This window comes from Capra hircus, chromosome 3, assembly GCF_001704415.2.
Source record: "Capra hircus breed San Clemente chromosome 3, ASM170441v1, whole genome shotgun sequence".
Classification (NCBI taxonomy): domain Eukaryota; kingdom Metazoa; phylum Chordata; class Mammalia; order Artiodactyla; family Bovidae; genus Capra; species Capra hircus.
The window spans coordinates 106,094,694-106,102,716 of record NC_030810.1 but is presented as its reverse complement, the minus strand read 5'-3'; positions in this window follow the sequence as shown (position 1 = coordinate 106,102,716).

Sequence of the window (8,023 nt, the reverse complement as noted above, 5' to 3'; positions counted from 1 at the left end):
GGCATGTTAAAGGAACACTTGGGAGTTGGCTTCCAGGTTCTTATGGCAGTGCCATCAGGGCATCTGAAGGGGAGGAGTTGCAGATGAATGACTTAAAACCTTGCTGAAGGGAGTGGTAGCAGGAGGGGCTGGGCCTGACTCAAGGCTTTTTAGAATCCTGTACCAGTGTTTCCTGCATCCAGGTCCCTGGGGCCAGAGCTCCCATGCCACATGCTGCCACACACACAGCAGGTCTAGGGAGATTTATACTTCTAAGCGCTTGCTCACTCCAGCAGCTGTCCTGCAAACCACAGCTCCTTAAGGCATGACTGGAGTGGGTATGAGTCTGTGCAAGGCCATCTCTATATAACAACCACAACTCACGTGCACCATCCTGACATGGGCAGGAAGGACCTCGCATCCCACCGCACCCCTGCCCTGCCTGTCATTGGTGACTAAGGCAACAGTGACCCCTAATGGTTGCTGGCAGAATCACAGCTTAGGGAGAAAAGAGTGGGGAAGGTTGTTCTCGCCTCCCCTGAGATGCTGGTCTCAGAGAGGCCACTATCGAGTACAAGGGAGGAGAGACTCCACACAAGAATCCTGGATCGGAGACCTGCACACTCGCACAGATCACACCGGTTACCCCGCACTTGCACAGGCCCAGAGAGGGCAGCACTGGGGTCCAGCTCTCTCCCCACTACCCACGTCCCCTCACCTCCGCAGGACGAGCATGGCATGCTCAGGAAGTGCTGGCCATCTGAATGGGGAGGGGTTTAAAGAAGGGATTGGGAGCTGAAGAGGGCTTCAGAAAAAAAGTGTCTGTGCTTTACCTCTAAAGATGAGTAGCTGGTGGCTGACCCAAAAGAATGTTTGGGAGAAGGATGTAGGGATACTGGAAGACAAACTCTACTGCCATCTGTACCCTAGGAAAGAAACGAATGTATATTGTAAATAACTAGACTCCAATAAAAAAAAAAAAAAAAACCTGGATGTAATAAGGCAGCAAGAAAGATGGTGGTTAGATTTCAGAAGGGACTTCCCAACTATACAGAGAAGCTTTGTGGGGGTGAGGGGGAGGAAGTGTCTCCGCTCTCAGAGACAGCTAGAGACAGACAATAGGCTGACTTGGCGAGGGAAAGCAACAGACGCATGCCGAAGGGTGAATGCAGTGATTAAAGGGTCCAGCGACGCCCTTGATTTTCTCCTCTCCCCCAGACTCAGGCAGAACTTCAGTAAAAATCACCTGCAGCTGGCTGGGAAGGGAAGAGAATGGAGTGGAGACAGATTGGCATAAAAGAATGAAATGTTTGGGACCTCCCTGCTGGTCTAGGGGTTAAGAATCTGCCTTGCAATGCAGGGGGTGTGGGTTCAGTCCCTGATCCAGGAACGAAGATCCCACACGCTGTGGAGTATCTAAGCCCAGGTGCTGCAACTGGAGAGCCTGCGCCCTGCAGTGGCAGATCCGGCATGCAACGAAGACCTAACACAGGCAAACAAAGTGAAAGTGAAGTCGCTCAGTCGAGTCCGACTCTTTGCAACCCCATGGACTGTAGCCTACCAGGCTCCTCCGTCCATGGGGTGTTCCAGGCAAGAGTACTGGAGTCGGCTGCCATTTCTTTCACCAGGGGATCTTCCCAACCCAGGGATCAAACCTGGGTCTCCTGCATTGCCGACAGACGCCTTACCGTCTGAGCCACCAGGGAAGCCCTCAAATAAATAAATATGTAAAAAGGAATCCCATGTTTACCAACTACCCCTTTGGAACTGTTCTTATGCCCTCGACAAGTCCCTCACTTGAGCAAAGGGATGCTGGAGGCTATGGGTCTGGTGTCCCACCCCCTCCAAGCTCAGGATCGATTGATGCATCTTCGTGTGGTAGGAGATAGGTGCCTTCTACAGTGAGGGACCCTGAGGCCTGGGCTAGGAGGTTTGAGATCAAGTGGTCGAGGGTCAGGAGAGCTGTACCACTAGATCAGGCCGAGGTGGGGGCAGGACAAGTTGGGTTACAGTTCCTCTTCCTCTAGGCTCTGGGCATAGGGCAGTAGACTGCAGCCAGGGTGGCTGCTGGGTGTCATCACAGGGGGGAAGAGCAGTGTTCAAGGACAGGAGGGCCAGCATCCTGCTCCTGCTCCCAGGCCATCCCTAAGCCCCATGCTCCCTCCAAGTCCTGGGAACTTGGATGGCAGGGCACCGGGTCTTAGCTGCCCAGCCGGGGGCAAATGCGGAGTAGAAACTTGAACCTTCCACTCGGCGGCAACGCTGTGGAAGCCCCTCCCCTGGTCGAGCAGTTGTCTGTCTTCCTCTCCAGCCTTCAGTTGTGACAAAGGGCAGGGGAGATGTTAGTCACAGCCACTGCCCCACAGCAAGAGGCTTCCAGCCAGAGGCTTCAATGCACAACCCCCTGGGCCATCAGCACCCACCCCCAGGGCAGAAAGGGGAGTTTGGGGGGTCCTCTCATCCCTGTAAGGCTGATGGGCAGCGTGCTGGCACCTCCTGCCAACTCTTGATCTTTGCCTGGGAGTTAGAGGGCTTGAACACCCAGGGCTTCTCCTGGTCACCTTCCATGAACAGGAGCCCCTCTGGGTCACTCACCTAAAGATGCTACCAGTGAGTGGACACTCGGGTGGTATTATCTGTCCCCAGAGAGCGAGGGAAGTGACCCTGAATGTGTGCCGAATTGGGAATCCGGGCTGGTAGCCCTGGGATGGAGTCAGAAGGGAGGCACTTGGTGAGCCCAGGGACATAACATCAGGAGCTTGAGATCAAGTGCTCAGGCACCCCTGATGCTGGCTGAAGGAAGGCACTTCTAAGGGGCCACAGAGCTGAGAGCTGTGGTGTGCTTGCTGTGGAAAGGAGGCCTGAGGGCCAATGGGCAGGCATTCCCAGTGGGTGTGGTGAGGGCTGGCGTGCTCATCCAGCCCGGATATCTGGGTCACCAAACTCAGGGCCACCTGCCCTTCTCCAAAGCCAGGCGATGAGGCCCCTGCCCGGGATGGTCTTGGACTGAGCAGGCCGGGAGCTTCTCTTCCCATCTTCAGTCCCGCTACAGGGGGCAGAAAGGAGCGATGGGGGGTGCGGTCAGTGTGGGATGGGCAGAGGGAGGCACTCCCAGGATAAAGATGTCAACTGGAACCCTAGGACGGAGAAGGGGGCACAAGATTCCTTCCTGCCTCCGTCCCCACCTCCACCCCCAGTGGCTGCAGCTCTCCAACCCCAGCGCCATGGTCAGATGTCCAGCAGAGGGAGGGTAGGAGAGGATGAGGGTGCTGGGGAGGGGGTGAGGGGAGGGAGCCGGGCAATGGCAGGGGGTGTGGAGAGGAGACCCAGGGAGACGGGCGTGCCTCTCCACACACGTGCACTGGAGGCTCTGCAGACCCTCCACCCCTCGGCTCTCTGTGGGTCTGCCCCACTTCCCCACTCATAAGCAACAACAGGGAAACTTGGTGTTTAGTCGTATCTGGAGGTGAGGGGGGGTTCACATCCTGAGGGAGCAGAGGGGGCCACCTAGGTTCCCGCCCTCTCAGGTGGTGTCAAGTTGGTCCTCAAGCAGCACTGGACAGAAGAAGGGAAGTGGGCAGCGGTGCAGGGGAAGAAAGGGGAAGGGTGACCAGGGTGGCCGCAGGGAAGACATTCTGAGACTATGCAGGAAGATTCTCAAGCCAACGAGACAGAGGCCCCTTCCTCTCTGAGGGGCAGAGAAAGGAGAGGGGGCGAACAGAAGGACAGAGGTTGACAGCTGGGTCAGGCACAAAGACGGAGAGAGAGAGGGGTCTAGCCAGCATCCATCTCCTCAGACGGCAACTGGAAATTGACTCCTGCCCAAAGCAGGAAGGATGCAGGTAGGGCTATAGAGAGGCTTCTGGGGGGCAGGGGTGGGGGAGGCCCAGGTGCCAAGGAGGCAGAGGTGGCCTCTTTTGGAAGCAGAATTACATAAGGGAGAGACCTCCCTTAGGAAGGCCAAGGGCTGAAATAAGATAGTGGATGCCAAGTGCTTCGTAAGCTGTAGAGCACTACACAAATGATTGTTGTTGTTATCTAATTGTAATATCATTTAAAAGGTGCCTCAGAAGTACATTTAGTGCCATGGAAAGATGGCCGCGATGCGCTGAAGAGTGGCAAGTGGAGGTTTCACGCAATATAAATGCAATTTTTTGCATTTATATGTACAAACCCAGAGAAGTATCTGGAAGCATAAACATTCATCTGGGAGGTGAGGTTATGTGTGATTTATACCTTCTTTTTGCTTATCTGTATTTTCTCTTTATGTTTCTTAAAGAACATACATAATTTATGTCATGAAAAACAAGCAGTTTGCTTTGAAAGGAATGAGACTTCCTCCAACTTGGGCTCAGGAATGCTAAAGTCCCTGGCTCTGTCCTCTCCCAGCCTGGTTGGGTACTTCAGGGTCTGACCCATACATATTCTCCAAGAACATTTTTCCTCCATGCTGTAGGCTGGGCCGAAGTCAGTTTTCATGAATTTAGGACTGGCAGTTTGTTTTCACAACCCCACGATGTTTCCGGCTGGGAAGATATAAAACAGGGGGAGGTCAAGGAAGCAGAGATTCCCAGCAACTTTGGGCCCATCCGAAGGGAGGCCCACAGCCCGCTGCTTGTGGTGTCTTTAGGGCCACCTCCCCCACCCACCCCCGCCGGATCAGCCTTTACTTACAGTGGCTTCCAGGTGGCGGCAGCCTGGGTTCCCACACCCCCTCATTCCTCAGCCCTACCCACGTACCACGGTAATGCCCAAACATGGCTTCCTTTTGCATCCCTTCCTCTGCCCTCTGCCAGCCTCTCCTCCCTGTCAGAGTGTGGACCATCACAGCCCTGGAGTCCTCCCCTACACACATTTTTCCCTGCTGGACTCTCACCTCCTCTCTTTCCCAGCCTCACAATATCCTCCTCCCTCCTGCGAATCCCTCCCCCAGAGCTACTCAGAATACTATCTAACATCGATAATGTCTTCTGCTGGCAGAGCTTTCGGTTTCCAAAGCGTATGGAAAGCCCACTTTAGAGAGGATGGCATCAGTGATCTGAGAGGCGAAACGACTTGTCTAAGACCACACAGTCAGTTTCTGGAAATCCAGCCCCTTCCGCCGCCCACCATGCCTCCAGGGCTGAGAGGAAAGTGATTGTCCTCTCTTGTCCTTCAGTCCATGCTTTATCTCAAATCTTCCCTGGCATGTCAGCCTTCCATTTCTAGCTGCAACTTACTTTTCCAGCATCATGATCCATCCCAACCTAAAATAAAGTCTAAGCTCTGATCAGTCTAGACTTTTCCCTATCCCCCAGCTTGCACCATGCTGCCCATCACCCAGCCTGGCTCTACTGGGACTTGCCTCTGCATCTGCCCCACCTCCTTCCCCATGTTTGGTCTCTGAGGCTCCCTTATCACACCATCATCCACAGGGCACTGGATACAGGCTGCCATACATAGCCACGGTGTTATGTCAGGACTCCCCTTAGGAAAACTGAAACCTCATAGGTATTTCCACAGAGAGTATTGAACATAAGGCATTGGCTTTACTGGTGTGGGAGGACTCAGCAAGAAGGGAACAGTAAGTAACACAGAGCAAACAGCAGAAGGAAGCTCCCACCCCTGACTTGGGAGAACACGTGGTTGAGGTTGGGGTTGTCAGAGGCTAGAGTCTCAGGGAAGGGATCCCTCTGGAGGTGGGATTCAGATCTTGGAGGAAGTAATGTTGCCCAGTTGGTGCCGGAGTAACATTGAAAGGAAGCAAATGGAAGAAGCAAGTCCTCCCCTCTCTCCTTGTAGCCAACCTCCCTGTTGGCAAAACCTAATAAGAACCCACTGGAAAATATGCTCTGCAAAATACAGTTTGCAGAGTCAGGCCAAGCCTCGCAGAGCAGAGTATAGCATTAGAACTGAGAGATGATAGGCAAGTGACCAGCACCCATGATGGCCAGTATTTATTATGATTATTATAACTAAAATGTATTGAGCACTTTCTATAGATATCTATATTTGACATGCACTCTAACATAAAGAATAATCTGGTAGGCTTCCCTGTATCACTGACATTGGACGAATGAGGGAACTGAGTCTTCCGAAAGTTAAATAACCTGTTCAAAGACCTACAACTGGTAAATGACAAAGCTGGGATTCAAAGTCAGATCCATCCACACTTAAAAAAAGAAAAATCTCTATCTCTATTTCCCGAAGATGCCCTAAACGTCTTTTTTTTTGGCCACACTGCTCAGCACACAGGATCGTCCTCTACCAGGAATCAAACTCATACCCCCTGCAGTGGAGGCACCCACTGTACCACCAAGGGAGTCCCACCCACACTTTCCCTGCATCATCCTGTTGCCTACAAGGTGCCCACACCAGGCTAAGAGGGCCCTGGAGAGGGGTGGGCATAAGTCCTCGTGAGCAGGATGGCAGATTGTACAGCGGTCTGACTGCAGCACCAAGCCCCCCCAGAGCATATCGTGCGTGCGGAACCTCTGCTTACAGCAGGGCCTGCACTGAGTGAAGGAGCCACGTGCGTGCTCCGTCGCTCAGTCGTGTCTGACTCTTTGTGACCCTATGGGCCATAGCCCACCAGGCTCCTCTGCCCATGGGACTCTCCAGGCAAGAATACTGCAGTGGGTTGCCACGCCCTCCTCCAAGGGACCTTCCTGACCCAGGGATCAAACCCACGTCTTTTACGTCCCCTGCACTGGCAGGCAGGTTCTGTACCACTAGCGTCACCTGGGAAGCCCACAAAGATGGACAAAAGCCAGGCCCTGCCCTTGCACGGGGCACTGTCTCCCGGGCAGGAAGGCATGCAGACAGATCACTGCAGTGCACCATGGCAGCCCCCCAGAGCTGTGCAAGACCCGGGGCTCTGCGAACCCCGTAAGTGACGCTCAGATCTCATCATCTCCCTGCTGAGAGTCCCCCAGGGGCTCCCCAGAGCCAATCAGCAAAGACAAAGCTCCCAGGCAGGCTCATTTCTCAAGCTCTCTGCCCCTCACGGCCATGCCATCCCCAGAGGGCCCTGCAGCTCTAAGCCTCTATATCTTCACTCACTTTGCTCCTTCAACCCAGAATCTCCTCCACTCTCCCCACCCTCCCCTTCTGTGTATCCTGAGGATCCCCTGCTCACCCTTTAAACCAGCTCTCTCAACTACCAATGCCTCTCTGAAGCCTTCTTGACTTCCTTCTGCCATGCATCCTTATCCTGGGCAACATGGACCACTCCTTCCTACATCTCCCAAATCTCTAGCTTCTAGTTTAGCTCCTGTCACTCTGAATTATCTGGGTTTGTTTACCCATGCATCTCCCCTGCCCTCGTGTCTTATTTATCTTTGTAGCCCTTGAAACTATCACACACTCCAGCACATAATACATTTCTAATAGATGCTCCATGAAACCATGATAACAAACCAGCCAGGGGCGAAGAATGCAGAGAGGAAAACATACTGCCTTTGGAGCCTGACTTGAACTGAATCTTAGCTAAGCATACTTACTAGTTTGCTTGAGCAAGTTGTTAGTAATTTACTGCACCCGGCCCTTGTCAAATGCAAGGTCCACTGCACTCTCACAGCACGATGCCCAACACCTGCAGGGCCATCTGCCTTCCCCTTCAGGTGGTCGTGGGTGAGGTTCAGGCCACGTGTGAGGGCCTTGGCCCCAAGGGCTGCACCAGGGAGTATGCAGGTCTGACTGCCATAACACCTTCCCAGCCAGAGTCTACACTCTGGACATGCTGGAAGAGAGAGACTGTGAACCCTAACTCTCCCAGGCCCCCTAGACCTCAAGTTCCAGCCCCCAGTGTCTATGAGATCCCAAACTCGCTGAACATCTTCCTGTGCTGACCTTTAACCCCCCTGGTGCCTTCAGCGGCCCCCAGCTTCACAGGTCCCTCATCGCGTCTGGAGCTTCCTCTGGTGGCCTGGGGTCCCTGGACATCACCAGGATCCTCTACATTTCTCCACCGCTGTCCCTTCCCGAATACCTCCAAGTAGTCCGGGGGCCTCTCTGTCACCAAGAACCCTCTCTGCTGGCCCTCCAGACTCCCCAGGTCCCTCCT